Source organism: Pseudophryne corroboree, chromosome 2 (assembly GCF_028390025.1).
Source record: "Pseudophryne corroboree isolate aPseCor3 chromosome 2, aPseCor3.hap2, whole genome shotgun sequence".
Taxonomy (NCBI): Eukaryota; Metazoa; Chordata; class Amphibia; order Anura; family Myobatrachidae; genus Pseudophryne; species Pseudophryne corroboree.
Genome location: NC_086445.1, coordinates 477,128,833 through 477,146,758, shown reverse-complemented (window position 1 = coordinate 477,146,758; position 17,926 = coordinate 477,128,833).

The following is a 17,926-nucleotide window of genomic DNA, read 5'->3' as shown; positions in this document are numbered from 1 at the left end:
TGAATATAAAATTTACCAAGTGCAAACAATACTCATGACAAAAGCAATAACAACAAAGCTAACTTGTTGAAATACTTTAGTTTAAGCATTAAAATGTTACAAAGTTTTTTCAGTTGCGTATAATATAGGGAGGCCAATCCTGGGTCATTTTTTCAATCCCGGGCTTCCGAGGATACACCAAATTAGTAAAAAAAATAAAAATATATATATTTTATGTCCATCCCCCCCCCCCACACACACACACACAGTGTCTCACCACTCTCATGGTGCGTTGGACTGCGGGTGGATGGGTGAGCGGGCGAGGCATCTGGCGGCAGCGGGAGGTGGTCGGCTTTGGGTGGGCAGTTGAGACTAGATCCTCTTCTGTAAAGCTTGGACAGGTGGGCGGGCTGGCATTGGGCTGTGCAGCGTGACCTCTAACATCACGTCACGCTGCACACAGCTGAGCAGCATCTGAGCCATCTACAACAGGTGTTTAGCGCTGCCCAGCATTAAATATGTGCATTCGCAGACTAATTCCAAAATCCCAGAAGTAGAAGCTCCAATCCCTGGATTCAATCTCATAAATTTCAGGACAAAATCTTGGGATCCCGATGTACTGAACAAATAGGGGCATTTACTTTATTAACAACTGCATTAGGTGATAATTATGCCCCAACTTCCATTTATCATAGAAGGGGCACCGGGACAGAGCTTCCAAACAAGCCCTATCCTGGCAAATGCCTTTAGCTAACACTGTGCTTTTTGGTTCAGACCTTGAGAAGTGTACTGTGTGTGCGGGTGTGGTTCATTAGGTCGACATGCATTAGGTCGACATACATTGGGTTGACCACTGAAGGTCGACATGCATTATGTTGACATGATCATTAGGTCAAGATGGTCATTAGGTCGGCATGTACAAGGTCGACATGGAAAAAGGTCGACGTGAGTTTTTTTGACTGTTTTTGGTGTCGTTTTTTTAGAAAAGTGAAGGGAAACCCCAATTAGTGCACCATGTCCCCTCACATGGCTTGCTTTGCTCGCCATGCTTTGGGCAAGGTGCCTCGCTGTGCTCGCCACAGGTTACTGTTCCCAATTGTAGTCTATGTGATCGTTAAGTATGAAAAAGGTAAAAAAATTCAAAAAATTTAGAAAAACTCATGTCGACCTTTTTGCATGTTGACTTAGTACATGTCAACCTAATGACCATGTCGACCTAGTGACCATGTCGACCTAATGCATGTTGACCTTCAGTGGTCGACCCAATGTATGTTGACCTAATGCTTGTCGACCTAACGACCGCCACCCGTGTGTGCATGGCCTTCAGGCTGCAAATGCATCAGTGGGAAATGATGTAGAGGGAACCCTCTCAGAATTTTTTTTTATTATACAGTAGTAGCCCATAGATTATTATGGGCTAAATATGTTACTAGCTACTGGGGAATGAGGTTCAATATAGACAACTGTAAGGTAATGTACTTTGGAAGCAAGAACAAAAATACTACATACTGTACATACTAAATGGGGAAAAACTAGGGGATTATGCAGTGGAAAAAGATTTAGGTGTTCATATAGATAACAAACTTAGCAGTAGTACCCAAAGTAGGATTGCAGCAATAAAGGCAAACAAGGTATTAGCATGCATAAAGCGGGAAATTGAAGCAAGGGATGAGAGTATTAAACTCCCATTATATGAATCACTTGTGAGGCCACATCTCGAATACTGTTCACAATTTTGGCCACCATACTACAAAAAGGATATCCTGGAACCAGAAAAGGTTCAGAGACGGGCGACCAAATTTATTAAGAGGATGGAGACGCTGGAATACGAGGAAAGGCTTGCTAATCTAGGCATGTTTACACTGGAAAAGAGGAGATTAAGAGGGGACATGATTAACATTTACAAATATATAAGGGAACAATACACAGAGGGCACATGGACATCCACTTAGGTTAATGGAGAGGAGATTTTGCACACAGAGACATAAAGATTTCTTCACTGTAAGGACAATACGTATTTTGAATTCCCTGCCTGAGAAAGTAGTAATGGCGAACTTGGTCATTATTCTTAAGAATTGGCTAGATAAACTCCTAATGTATAAGGATATACAGGATTACGGTTGGTAGATCACGCACTATAGTTAAAAAGAAGAGGAATAAACATAACGACCAGTTGGGGCAAGTCAATAAAATGAATTTAATAAATATGTCCTAGGTATGCTAGGATAGGTCACAATTTAATCTCAGTACAATTTTTAGTTGAATACTCGAAAATTTACAATATATCTATTAAGAACAATACATGATAGCCATAGCTGCCAACCCCCCGAGGGTTTGCCATAGCCACCAACCCTGAAGGGTTAGCCATAGCTGCCGCACCCGAAGGGTTAAGGTTAGGGGAGGGGTAGAATACTTACCCATCTGGTGTCAGGATCAATAGTGTTGGGATGCTGCTGTCGGTCTAGATACCGCCGGCATCCCGACCACCAGGATAACATACTCAACCCATTTGGGCTGCAGATGAGGAAAAGAAATAACCCATACTGTACATACATACATACATACATACATGCATGCATGCATACATACATAAAACTACACACCTATACACATAAATATATATAGTCACACATATATACACATACATGCATACATGCATACATACACACGCATGCACACATATCATCACACATTTAAACACATACATGTATGAATACATTCTCTTATATATACAGATAGTCATACACCTGTATACATTCACATACAGTCACATACCATTTAGGCTGGCTCAGGCTGCTGCTGGATAGTGAGGTCTCCTTCTGCCACAAGGTGATTGACAGTGGCGAACGCCTTGAGAAGTGATGAGGACATTAATGCCGAGTTTAGTGGATCATTTGTGGGGTGGCTTAGGGACATTACACAGCCTCTCTGAGAAAAAAAAGGTGCCGGACGGCCTGACAGCGCAGCCAGGCTGCGTAAGCAGGGTCAACCTCTAATCGATGCGTTCGCAGTTAAATTGCCACATGCATGCTGGGCAGCCTTGCCCTGTGCTGGGTGGCCACCAGCATGTGAATAGATGTACCCAGATCTTGCTGCGGAAAACAAGATCTGCGACCATCTCTGAATAATCCCCCATTGGCCACCACATGAAAAAATAAAATACACTGACCAAGATAGGATAAAAAAAAGTTATGCCGCACACAATAATGCCTCTTACAACCATCACAGGTGGGGGGTGGGTCATATAAATAATAAATTATGGGGTGTACAGTACATAAATCATAGAGGAGAGGGCAAAAAGGTGTGCATATAAACATCATGGGGTGGGAATTTACTTATTTATTTATTTATTACTAGTTATTTATATAGCACACACATGTTCTGCATCACTTTATAGATAATATTTGTCCATTCACATCAGTCCCTGCCTCAGTGGAGCTCACAATCTATGTTCCCTACCACATGTACACGCACCTTCACGCTTGGATTAATTTTTGTTGAGACCCAATTAACCTACCAATATATTTTTGGGTCATGGGAGGAAACCAGAGTACGTTAAGAATATACAAACTCCACACAGTTAGGGCCATAGTGGGAATCAAACCCATGACCTCAGTGCTGTGAGGCAGTAATGCTAACCATTACACCATCTGTACTGCCCTACGAAATGATGAAATTTTGCAGTGCTCCTAACTTGGCGCGGAGGGAGGGGGAATCATTGGGTGCACTTAAATCATAGAGGGGGTAAATAATAGGGAGCACCTAATACAGAGGGGGCAGACAAATGGGGTGTGCATAAGTCAACATGCAGACGTGCTTTAGCTCGACTTCTGTGGCCATGGGGCCATGGGATTGGCTTGTAATTAGGACACTGTGGAGGTCTGCCCTATGCTGTAGGCACTTGCAAAACGGATTAACAGCAGGGGAAGCTCTGGCCCAGCTAAGCCTCACAGCAGCTCCAGACCCTACTGGGCATTCCATGGATCCCCACATTCTGAGTACACCATCTATAGTAGAATCACACATAGCACCCCTGGACCAGTCCCGGTGCTCCCCACTGTCACCTGACTCTCTCTGTGGCCAGCAGTTGCTTGAAGTGGTCAGTCGGTGCTGCCCGGGTAGCGGTCTCCAGCTGACCTGGGCTTGTGCACTCCCATCCGCGGCTCCGCAAACACAGCACATGTCAGCAGAGGAGGGGTGGAGTGGGTGTAGTTATACTTCCAGATCAGCACTATGGGGTAGGGGGCTGGGCGTCCCTTTCGAATTGCATTGCTCGTTTGACCCTAGAAATGGCCCTGATCTAGGGTTGCCACCTTATGCCTTTAATCCTGGAGACCTGTGATTTACACAGGTTTTGTGGCTGATTAAAACCAAGTGGAATGCATGCTTGAATTTAATCAGACTCAGAACCTGTATTATTCATAGGTCTCCAGGATTAAAGGGATGAGGTGGCAATACTACACTGATCCCGACCATCCCAGGTGTATGGCAAAAAACATTTAGTTTAAATGTTGACAGTAAAATAGCAGTACTTGTAATTTATTGTACACATGTGAGTTCCAAAACTCTTCCATTGTTGAGATGCACACAAACACATGTACCCCCTAGTACACTGCTAACTATTGGGAGTAGATATTCATTCCAACTTAAAATTTTGAAAACACCACTAGGGGGAGGTTTAGCATTAGACTGCCAGGGGGTGGGGTGGGGAAAGGGTTAGGCTGTAGGGGGGAGATAGTTAGGCTGTGGGAGGGGACAGTTAGTGTTAGGCTGTGGGAGGGGTGGGTTAGGATTTTGGATAGGGTTAAAATATTTTCCACGATCCATCGGGATTCTGTTGGGCAGTGGCGTAACTACTGCCCCCGCAGCCCTCGCGGTGGCTTGGGGGCGAGGGGCTGCGGGGGCACTGCCACTGATTTAGGACAGATTGACATGCGGACGAGCGTCCGCATGTCAATCTGTTCTCACTAACCCTCCCTGCTGTAAGGAGGGACACGGAGGGCACAGCGCGCGCCTCTCCTGTGTTCCTCCTGCGTCTCCGGCAGGTCTAATAAAGGAAGTGCCGTTCGTGAGCTCCAATTGGCTCACGAACCGGCACTTCCTTTAACAGACCTGCCGGAGACCCAGGAGGGACACAGGAGAGGCGCGCGCTGTGCCCTCTGTGTCCCTCCAACAATAAACAGAGGGGGAGCGCGGGGGAGCGGGGGCATGCACTGGGGGAGCATATGTGCACTGAGGGGGCATATATGGCACTGGGGGGTGTATGTGTACCTGGCACATGGGGGGGCTATATTTGGCACTGGGGGCACGTGAGTACCTGGCACTGTGGGGGAATATCTGGCACTGGGGGCATATGTGGCACTGGGGGGTATATGTGTACCTGGCACATGGGGGGGCTATATTTGGCAGTGGGTGCATGTGAGTACCTGGCACTGTGGGGGAATATCTGGCACTGGGGGCATATGTGGCACTGGGGGGAGGTATATGTGTACCTGGCACATGGGGGGGCTATATTTGGCACTGGGTGCATGTGAGTACCTGGCACCGTGGGGGAATATCTGGCACTGGGGACATATGTGGCACTGGGAGCACAGCCCTAGCAACAAGCACTACCCCCTAGCAACGAGCATGACACCCAGTGCATGAAACCCCTGGCAACGAGCATGACACCCAGTGCATGAAACACCTGGCAACGAGCATGAAACCCAGTGCATGAAACCCCTGGCAACGAGCATGACAACCTGAGCATGACTTTCAGTGAAGCTCAGGGTGAATGGTTCCATGCACCATGCATGGAACCAAGAGCATGAAACCCTGGCAACGAGCAGGTAATTTAAAAGTAATTAGAAGCCTTACTGTAGGACTTAATGTGCAAATGGGCATTACGGTGTGTGGCATAATGTATCACGGACATTGCGGTGTGTGTCATAATGTGTCACAGGTATTACAGTGTGTGGCATACTATATCACGGGTGGTATGTGGTATAATGTCTCAGAGGCATTGCAGTGTGGCATAGTGTATAACGGGCATTGCGGTGTGTGGCATAGGGTATAACGGGCATTGCGGTATGTGTCAGGCATTACGGTGTGTTGTATACTATATCACGGGCATTGTGGTATGTGGTATAATGTCTCAGGGTCATTGCAGTGTGTGGCATAATGTATAACGAGCATTGCGGTGTGTGGCATAGGGTATAACGGGCATTGCGGTATGTGTCAGGCATTACGGTGTGTTGTATACTATATCACGGGCATTGTGGTATGTGGTATAATGTCTCAGGGTCATTGCAGTGTGTGTCATAATGTGTCACAGGCATTGTATGTGCTATAATGTATCAGGGGCATTGCAGTGTGTAGCATAATGTATAACGGGCATTGCGATTCCTGTCATAATGTGTCGGGGGCATTACGGTGTGTGGCATAGTGTGTCGGGGGCATTACGGTGTGTGGCATAATGTGTCGGGGGCATTACGGTGTGTGGCATAATGTGTCGGGGGCATTATGGTGTGTGCATATTGTGTCATGTGCATTATTGTGTGTGGCATAATGTCTAAGGGCCATTGCAGTATGTGGCATAATGTATACTGGGCATTACTATAAGGAGGAAAAATGACAAATAATGTAAGGGGCATGAATCAGGATTATTTTTCTTTCCTGTGGTGGCCAACGTCTGGGCGTGCAGGTTGCAAAACTGGGGTATAAGGTAGTCTTTTCCTGCAATGCCACGCCCCTTCATGTGAAGCCACGCCCATTCCAACAAAGTCACGCCCCTTTTTTTGTGCATGTTTCTCCCTTTAGTAGTGCCAATTATGGGGGATGTGGGATGGAGGGGGGGGGCGCCGAAGAATTTTTTGGCTTGGGGGAGAAAAATTTCTAGTTACACCACTGCTGTTGGGATGCCGCAGTCAACATTCTGACCTTTGAGAGCCCGACCACCAGGATCCGTACCTAACCCTTCAAGAGAATGCATTTACAGTATACAGTATATGTTGGTGGACAACATCATACAGTTGGCAATGGTTGGAGTTCTGAATATGTATTTAGTTGACATTGCTTTCTAGAGTTTACAGTAAATCACCTGGATATCAAAGCTGCTGTATGTGAGCTCCTCTAAACCTTGACCCCTTCTTTCATACTGAATTTCCCATTTGATTCTTGATGTAGTTTACAATGTTTTATCCTATAGTTGTGCGTCATCTGCGTGTTTCGTTTCTCTTACTTGTGTAGTCAAAAGAAAACTGTGCCAAATTATTGTTTCATTTAATGTAAATCTGTTGTATGTTTATTGCTGGTACTTAGCAAACACAAATTTAAATAAATAAAAAAATTATTGGACAGTTCATCATGACCGGTGAACTTATTTTGCTTCTAAAATATTTTGGAAGAATTTGTTCCTGAAGAAGGAAAGACGGCAAGCTTTTTAGCTAGGGATACTTGGGATAGAAGGAAAAAGTATTTAAACCATAAAGATAAAGGCACTGAGTATATTATCATTTGAGTGTATTATTTTATAACATTTCAAATATATGTGTTAGGTGACTTAAATGAATATAGGAATTCATTCAGCTTGGATCGCTATTTAGACAGAAATTATGATATTCTAAGAACTGCTTCTGCTAAAAAATTGCATGCGAAGAGCCACCCAGAAAGGTAACCGATGTCCAGCAATGCATTTGCAATTTTGCGTATGCATGCACAGAATTGTGAGGCATATGCAAAATCAAGTACCATTGACAATTCCGGGTGACAAATGCATGCGCAGGACATACGTGGCTGCAGTCATAGTGGCACTATGTTTTTAATTGCAGCAATTGCAGTTGATGTCAGATGCATGCCCCGAAAATGGCCATGACACGCCATCATTTTCTCAACCACTCCCTGCAAACACCATGTACAGTAACCTCCCACAAATGGACAATTCCTGGAAACCGCTATGCGACTGCATATTGCTGGGGTTGCAATCACCTTGCATTCGCATTTTGGTCACAGCTATTGCTCAATGCGGTCGCAGCACATGTGTGGTTGTCGGATAATTGGCCGATGTGTAATTTTTGCAAACTTTCAACTGAACCTGAAAAAGGTCCATAGTGTGCATTATGATATTCTTTTTTTTTATTTTTTCAAGTAGAGTATTGATGATTTTGATGATTGCTGTCTGCAATCAACAAGTTTAACAAATAAGTGGTTAAAGCCATCTTCTTTGTATTAAATGATAGCCATGGGTTACCGAATATTACCTGATGTATGGTCAATAGGTGCACTGTTATAGACTTTAATTATTGTAGCTAAATGATATGCCGATCAGGTTAAAACAGGTTCGGTATTTTATTCGTTTTTTATTTTTTACTCTGTCTTTTACTCTTACATTTTATTGTTATTATTTTTTCCTTATTTGCCAGTGGTCTTGTAAAATGGTTTAGAAACTTTGGAGCAATGAGCTCTAAATTGGCAGCATAACTTCTAATAAAAAAACAGGTGTGTGAAATCTACCATATAAAATGATTCTTCTAAGCAGCAGGAGTATTACCTATCGATAAAGTCACAGGAAGTGGTGAAACGCGTCTAGGACTCTCTATTCGGACCGGTGAAGTACTGGGTGATCCCGCTGTAAGCCTTTATTCAGTTACAACCGCTCACACCGAATATTGGGGGTAATTCCAAGTTGATTGCAGCAGGATTTTTGATAGCAATTGGGCAAAACCATGTGCACTGCAGGGGAGGCAGATATAACATGTGCAGAAAGAGTTAGATTTGGGTGGGTTATTTTATTTCTGTGCAGGGTAAATACTGGCTGCTTTATTTTTACACTGCAAATTAGATTGCAGATTGAACACACCCCACCCAAATCTAACTCTCTCTGCACATGTTATATCTGCCTCCCCTGCAGTGCACATGGTTTTGCCCAATTGCTAACAAAAATCCTGCTGCGATCAACTTGGAATTACCCCCCTTGCTGGAGATCCTGCGGCTAGCATTACGAGCCGCTGCAAACAAATGACCTGTTTTCCTGAGGACATCTGTGCCGTGAGCTGACCGTCAAGCCACCAGCTGTTAATCAACAATACAGAAACAGTTTCTCCTGTCAGCCACACGAGCCGGTGTTTACGGATACTCACCTGCAAGCCGCTACTCCCGAGGACACTCAGGAGTGATCATCTCCATACAGCAGCGTGGCGATGGCGGGAGCAGCCCGCTACAAAAGGACATAGCAGAGAACCCCAATCCGTATCTGAGGAAGCCGCCAAGAGATGAGGCGGAGAAACGCGTAATATGAGGGGGTTTTATGAGGGCGATTTCCACCGTTTATGGTAGACTGTTTCCTTGTAGCAGGAGAGCCCGAACCACCGGGGAAAGGAGCGAAAATATATCCACACCTCTACTTGCCACCAATGCTGTAAAACACTGGCACAGCCAGCAGAGTGGACGAGGAGGATCAACACGTGGAGACACAGGTACACTGTGTGTAAGATTCAGACTGCACAGTTATTTGAATCAAATTAAAGAACTGGCTAAAGGGAACAGCTCCTTATATTGCAATATAAATGACTCAAAAGTGGAAATCTCCAATGTGTGTATTGATATTTACCAGCTAAAAATCTCTAACGTGGATATTAAACCAACAAATTGGGAAACCATACAGGGTGCCGGCACCTCATTGAGAGACTATTGTGACTTTTATATATTTTGCTTTATCTTTTATTTTTTATTTTAAAGAGGAATACTCCTTTATAAGATCATATGAGTTTAATGTGGCTGGCCTTTTAAAATCATGGAATCGGTTATAGAAAAATGATTTAGGCATTATATGGTGTACATCATGTATTTTTATGTTTGATTTTATTAGAGTAATAAAAACTTTTTATAAATTTACAATCTATGCTGCTTACTGTAAGATTGATATCGAATCCACACTTCTAAAATTCCCAGCCGCGCCACCATTTGGTGTACTGTATTATTTTTCAAAAAAATCTGCACCACCAAATTGATTGTACTGTATGTGCAAAACTTGGGATGTGCTGGAATTTGGCCAGATGTAATGCACCCACAATATTGGTGGCATTGTCAGATATCACAAATCCCCCAGGAGAGTCTAAGTGGGGTAAGCCATTCTGTGATGATGTCCCTCAGTTTCCGTAAGTGGTTGTCAGGGGTGTGCCTCTTATGGAAACCGGCGCTACACAGCGTAGCCTGCCTAGGAACGAGTTGGCGTTTGTGAGATGCTGCTGTTGTTGCTGCAGGAGTCACTACATCTACCCAGTGGGCTGTCACAGTCATGTAGACCTTAGTTTGCCCTGCTCCATTTGTTCACATGTCCGTGGTTAAGTAGACAGTGGGTACGACCACATATTTCAGGATGCTGAGGACACTTTTCTTAATGTCCCTGTACAGTCCTAGTGTAGTGGAATCTAGACGGGATTTGGTACTGGGGACATAGTATGTTCATCAACTGTCTAAATCCCACTGCACTAATGGCAGATACCGGGGGCACATTTAATACCAGCATAGTTGTTATAGCCTCAGTAATCCGCTTTGCAACAGGGTGACTGCTGTCATATTTCATCCTCCTCGCAAAGGACTGTTGGTCTTCTGACTTCCCCTCTGCGATGATGATTGACTCCCAGCAGCAACAGCAGCAGCGGCAGCAGCAGCAGCAGTAGGTGTACCACTCAAGGATCCTCCGGAGGAATCCCGGTTAGGAGAGGACTCATTACTCATGCCAGTGGCATGGCCTGCAGGACTACTTACGTTCCTGACTGAGGAGGAAATTGATATTGAGGGAAATGGTGAGGCTTGCAGGAGCTTGGGTACAACAGCTAGAAGGGACTTAGGTGTCAGTGGACTCCTTACGCACTTACCCAAAGTTTATGAACTTGACAATGACTTATGATGAATGCACTGCAGGTGACGTATAAGGGAGGATGTTCCTAGGTGGTGACCATTCTTACCCCTACTTATTATGGATTGACAAAGGCAACACACAGCTTGAAACCTGTTGTCCAGATTTGTGGAGAAATAATTCTACATCGAAGAGGTGGATTTTTATGTTATTTTGTTCAGGCATGACAATCGGCTTTCTTATCCCATGGACAACAACTATCTCCACTGGTGACTTATTCAAAAAAAGCACATCACCATCAAAATCCTCATCATCAACTTCTTCCTCAGCGCCAGCTACACTAATATCCTCCTCATCCTGGTGTATATCTACAGTGACATCCTCAATCTCAATATCAGCACCTGGACTGGCGGTGCTCCTCCCAGCACTTGCTAGGGGTGTGCAAATGGTGGTAGTAGCCTCTTCTTTCCATACAGTCTTGGGAAGGCCAGGTCTAGACATCGCAACCGCAGACACACTTAGACTCTCTTTGGGGATTTGTGATATCTCTGAATGCACAGTTGTTTTTTTCCTGTGCCTTAACAAGCTTATTTTTAAAAAATTCTCAAGAGGGAGGAGGGCTTCCATCCTCATGAGAAGCTGAGCCACCTCTTTGTGTCTTGAATGGCATATTGCCAATTTTACATTTCTCATTCTCTCGAATTTTTCGTTCTGATTATTAATTTTTGCTTCTTGGATTTTACATGCCCTTTATGACATTGGGCATCGGCCTTAGCAGATGATGTTGATGGAATTGCATCATCAATGTCATGACTGGTGGCTTCAGCAGCTTCAGCACTAGTACTAGGAACTGGAAGTGGTTCCTGATCTTCCACTATTTTTTCCTCCAAATTGTTCTCCATTTCACAGGACAGCACCCCTTTATTATTACAGTACACAGAACAATGCCCTTTATTTTCACAGCACCCCTGTATTCTTACAGCATACAGGAGCAGTGTGCTTTTATTTTAACAACAGAAACACCCCTGAATTATTTCAGCATACAAGTCTGGGCCAGCACCCCTGTATTTTCACAGCATAAAAAACCAGTGTGTTTTTATTTTAACAACTGCACCCCTGAATTTTTACAGCATAAAAAACCATTGTGTTTTTATTTTAACAACTGAACCCCTGAATACAGGACCAGGGTGCTTTTATTTTAACAACTGCACCCCTGAATTTTTACAGCATACAGGACCAGTGTGCTATTATTTTAACAGAAGCACCCCTGATTTTTTTACAGCATACAAGACTGGGCAAGCACCCCTGTATTTTCACAGCATACAGGACCAGTGTGCATTTATTTTAACAGCAGCACCCCTGAATTTTTACAGCATACAGGAGGATGGTGCCCCTGCCTCATGTATAACACAGTGACAGCCAGAACAGCAACAACACTCAGGTACAGCTGTAGCACCCATAACAGCACATGAAACACCAGTGACAGCCAGGACAGCACCCTTAACAGCAGAGGTACACCACAGTGACAGCAGCAGCACCCCTACAGAGCAAACACTGACCCCACCCGATGCCACCACCCACCGAGAGATAGAGGTCTGTCTCCCTCACTCTCCAAGTCCGGAGTAAAAATAGCAGCGATGCGCAGCTGTTTATATGGACTCCAAAACCCGCGAGAATCCGACAGTGGGATTATGATGTTTTGCCTCATTCTGGTTTCCGAGTCTGGTGGGGAGTCCCGAGCTGGGCTCGGATCCCAGCTCGGAATGTGAAGTTCGGGGGGAGTTTGGTTCTCCGAGAACTGAACCCGCTCATCTCTAATTGTAACTTTTGCTTTTCAAAGTTAAAGATATTTTTCCTTTTTGCAACTAATGATCTTTTTATCAAATGTCTCATAACTCTCTTATGCAGTAATATTGAAACTTATACAGTAGTAAATTATCATAAATGTAAATGAAAAAAACTATTAGTTGTTTTATACAGTATGTGAAATTATGTAATCAGGGTGATAAAATAGATATTTTTTCAGCATGGAGAGAAATGGACATACTGTAATTCAAAGGTGGTAATTCATACAGCAGCATAGTCAGGCCATGTAATTTAGCCAACATTTATTATTTATTTATTAACAGTTTCTTATATAGCGCAGCATATTCCGTTGCGCTTTACAATTAGAACAACAGTAATAGAACAAAACTGGGTAAAAACAGACAGACAGAGGTAGGAATGAATCTTCAATGCTGTAATAACTACATTATTATTATTATTTTTATTATCTTAAATTTATAAGGCTCCACCAAGTGATTACAGCACAGTAGATGGTGGAGGGGGGTAAACAACAGAATAACAGATCATGTACACACTACATGACAGCTAACCAGGGGTTAAAGTGAGCCGGAACGGGGTGGAACTGTGTTCCGTCAGTTCCATTTGGAGACGGAACGCAGTTCCGCCTTCTCTGGCTCACCTCACCCTATGTGTCCCCGGTGCCGCAGCAGGGAGATGACGGGCACTCCGGCTGAGATCAGCGGGCACCCGTCTCCCTGCACAGCGGCAGCCGGAGGCAGGAGCTCAGTACTGAGCTCCGGCTTCCGGCTCTGTCAGTGCGCGCTATGGGAGAGACGTCATGACGTCTCTCCCATAGTGCTGAGGAGCGGACGCACAGAAGACTGCAGCGGCCGGACACGGAGCGGGGCTTGGTAAGTATGGTGTGTTGTGTTTGTCTTTTTTTTAATTTGTGTAGCGGCGCATCTGGAGGGAAAGCATTACTACTGGGGGCAAACTACTGAGGGGGGCATTACTACTGGGGGGCAAACTACTGAGGGGCATCTACTGGGGGCAAACAACTGGGGGGGGCATTTCTACTGGGGGCAAACTACTGGGGGCATTACTAGGGGGCATCTACTGAGGGCCAACTACTGGGGGGGCATTACTACTGGGGGCAAACTACTGAGTGGCATCTACTGGGGGCAAACAACTGGGGGGCATTACTACTGGGAGCAAACTACTGGGGGCATTACTACTGGGGCAAACTACTGGGGGGGCATTACTACTGTGGGGCAAACTACTGAGGGGTATCTACTGGGGGAAAACTACTTGGGGCATTACTACTGGGGCATCTACTGGGGGACATTATTACTCGGGTAAAACTAGAAGGGGGCAAACTACAGGAGGGCATTACTACTGTGGTTCATGGGGGGCAAACTACTGGGAGGAAAACTACAGAGGGGCATCTACTGGGGGCATTACTACTGGGGGGAAACTACTGGGGGACATTACTACTGGGGGGCATCTGCGGGGGGCAAACTACAGGGGGCAAATTACTGAGGGCAACCTACTTGGGGCAAACTGCAATGGGGCTAACTACTGGGGGCAAACTACAGGAGGGCATTACTACTGGTGGCATAACTACAGGGGCATTACCACTGGGGGTGTAACTACAGGGGCTAAACTACTGGGAGCATCAATACTTGGAGGCATTACTACTGGGGTATAAACTACAAGGGGGCATAACTACAGGGGCTAAATGACTGGGGGCATTACTACAGGCAACATTACTACTGGGGGCAATATTACACAGGGGCTTTACCATTAAGGGCATTACTACTGGGGGCACTACTAATGAGGGCATTGTAAAGGGGGCACTTCATAAGGGGAATCACTACTGGGGACATAAGGGGAAACACTATTGCGGGCATTGCATAAGGGGCACCACCACTATGGGCTCTATATAAGGGGCACTACCACTGTGGGCATTGTATAAGAGGCGCTACTGCTGTGGGCATTATGTGTATTATGGGGTGCTACTACTGTGAGCATTATTACTATTGTGTAACACACCCCTTTTTAGACCACGCCCCCTTTACCTTTGTTGCAATAGCACCGTGGGGAGGGGGGTGAGTTCCACCACCTCTTTAGGACCACTTTAAGCACTGCAGCGAACCATAGCATAAATGCATTGCACAAGTACTATTACACCACAGACTGGATCTCCACTTAAGTCTTAAATATCTTTTGTGAAAATTAGGAAATAATTAGAATTCCATTTCACTTGAATGGGCACATCTGCAATCATGTTATAGAAATGAATTCATGGGTAAAGCTAGTAACCAGTGTCAGCTTGAATAGTGAGTCTGAAGCATAGTCCGAAATTTAAATAGGTGAGCCACACCAACTGCCATTGAGATCCGGCCGGTGATATTTTGCAGCATTTGAAGTGGCAGTTGGTGTGGCTCCTCTATTGGAAGTTTGGAGTTACACTGCAGCCCCACTTCTGGAGCCACGACTACTAGCAACTCAAGGTTCTGGCTTTATTATTATTATTTTTATTTGCTCTGATATCAAATTTGAAATCTAGTCTACAGTATGACTTTGTTATAATGTCCACATATAAATACTGAACCTTGGTTCTTTAAGATATTTTTTTTACATAATTTTCACCCCCTTCATCTCTCTTTATTTCTCTGACCCTCTTGACTGTTAGCTCTCATGAACATGCCTTTTCCTATTTCATGAAAATTTGTCCTCTTACAAAGGTTCACTTTGCTCTAGTGGTTTCTTCTTACTTAGTTTCTTTTTCCCATAAGTCATCATTTATTGATTTGTTTTCATGAATACTTGAATAACTGATGTTATTGTTTGTTTTGCCTCTTACTTAATTGTACTTTGTTCTATTATTTTTGTTGATTGTAAGGCATCAAAGGCATCACTGTATTTGAGGCACCTTATAAATTAGCTATGAGGAGGAGGAGGAGGATGAAGGAGCACTGACCTTCATTTGGAGCATACAATTATAATATTGTGTGCTTAATATTAATGATTTTGTAATCAAGGAGATCTTGCGTTAGGATGATTATCTACAGAAATATCTTGAAACACAAGAAAATCTTTATTTAAAATAAGAGATCAACAAATTTTTGCCTATAAAATAGTCAGATATTTATTATGTGATAGATTTGATTCTTAGTTTCTGCACACATCGTATCACAATTTAGTCTCATTACTTGCCTTATAGAATAGTATTTTAAAGCTGTTATATAACTGTGATTCATAGCTCAATTTTCACTTTAGGATCTGCTGTTTTGTCTTACTGTATAAAATCCATCCCAAATTACACATACTTTAGCTTCCAACTCTTCCCAATTGAGACATTGTTCAGCGTGCATTGTGAGATCCGGCAGAGCAAGCAGCTCTGATGGTATAGTTCCAAAATTGTCCCAGCATTGCAATATACCCATAATAATTGAACCATAGGTGTGTTTTAATGATAAGACTGAGTGGGACTGTAAACCGTTCACTTGTAAAGAAAACTGAACTGGAGGGTCACATGAGTCAGAAACAGAAACACAAAAACAGAGAATTGACGGCAGATAAGAACCCCTTGGCCCATCTAATCTGCACATTTTAATTATCCTTTCGGTAATCTCATCCCTATTTGTTCTTCAGTACTTTGTAAGGATATTTATATAACTATCCCAAGCATGTTTAAATTGTCTTAGCCTCTACCACCTCTGATGGTGGGCTGTTCCACTCACTCACTACCCTTTCTGTGAAGTAATTTTTCCTTAACTTTCCCCTGAGCCTACCTCCCTCCAGTTTCATGTATGTCCCCGAGTTCTAATAATTATCTTCCTTTGAAGAATATTTCCCTACTGTACCTTGTTAAAACCTTTGGTATATTTGAAAGCGTCTACAATTTCCCCCTTTTTCCTTCTCTGTTCCACACTATACATATTTTAGTCTTTCTGGGTAAATATTGTGATGTAGGCAATGCACCATTTTAGTTGCTCTTTTTTGTACATTCTCTAATGTATTTATAGCCTTCCGGAGATATGGAGCCTAATTCAGACCTGATTGTAGGCCTGCAAAATTTTGCAGGGCTACGATCAGGCACACTGATATGTGGGGGGACGCCAAGCACAGGGCTAGTCTGCCCAGCATGTCAGGCCCCCCACCGGCGCAGAAGTACAAAAACATCGCACAGCAACAATGCTTTTGCACTTCAGGAGTAACTCCCGGCCAGAGCAGCTTTTGCGTGCTGGCCGGGAGCTACTCATCGATGCCCGGGTCGCATTGGCTGCGTGTGACATCATGCAGATGCTTTGGCCCTCCCCCCGCATGGTCCTGCCACGCCTGCGTTGGACGGACCGCGCCAAGGAAACGGAGGCCAAATGATGCTATGCCGCCCCCTCCTGCCCAGCGACTGCCTCTGCCTGACAATCAGGCAGAGGCGATCGCTAGGCAACAACAGCTGTCGGCCGTCAGCCATGTGCCGACGCACTGCAGCGTCAGCGCATGCGCACTTCTGACCTGATCGCTGCGCTGCAATGAATGTTAGCATGCGAACAGGTCAGAATGATCCCCATGGTCTCCAGAACTGGACACAGTATTCCAGATAAGGCCATACCAGTGACCTAAACAGTGGCATTATTACTTATTTTTCCCTGCTATTGATTCCTCTCCCTATGCAACCAAGCATCTGACTTACCTTTCTCATTGCTTTGTTGTATTGCTTTCCTGCCTGTTAAGTCAATAGTGATGCCTAAATACCTTTCCTACTCTGTAGTTTACATTATAATGCCCTTGATACTATATTTAGTCTTTGTGATTTAGAGACTGAAGTGCATGATTTAGCATTTTTTTCGTGACCATTACTAAGTCTACCTAAATAATTAATAATTTGTTTTACCCATACAGCTGTATCTACCTTGTTGCATATCTTTGTGTGATCTGCAAAAAGGCATACTATCCCTTCAATACCATTTGCAATGTCACCAACAAATATATTAATAAACAGTGGTCTGACTACAGATCCCCAGGGGACTCCACTGGTAACATGTCCCTCCATCAAATGCAATTCATTTACTACAACTGTCTGTTTCTTATCCTGCAAGCAGGTTCTTATCCATTTAACTGTTATAATCCAGTCCCACACTTTCAAGTTTATTTAGCAGTCTGCGATGGGAGACTGGGTCAAATGCCTTACTAAAGTCTAGACATGCTAAATCTACAGCCCCCAGCTTGATCTATTATTTTAGTCAAAGAGTCAAAAAAAGTCAATAAAGCCATGCTTTTTGGGATCCTGTAACTTGTTTTATATAATATATTACACAA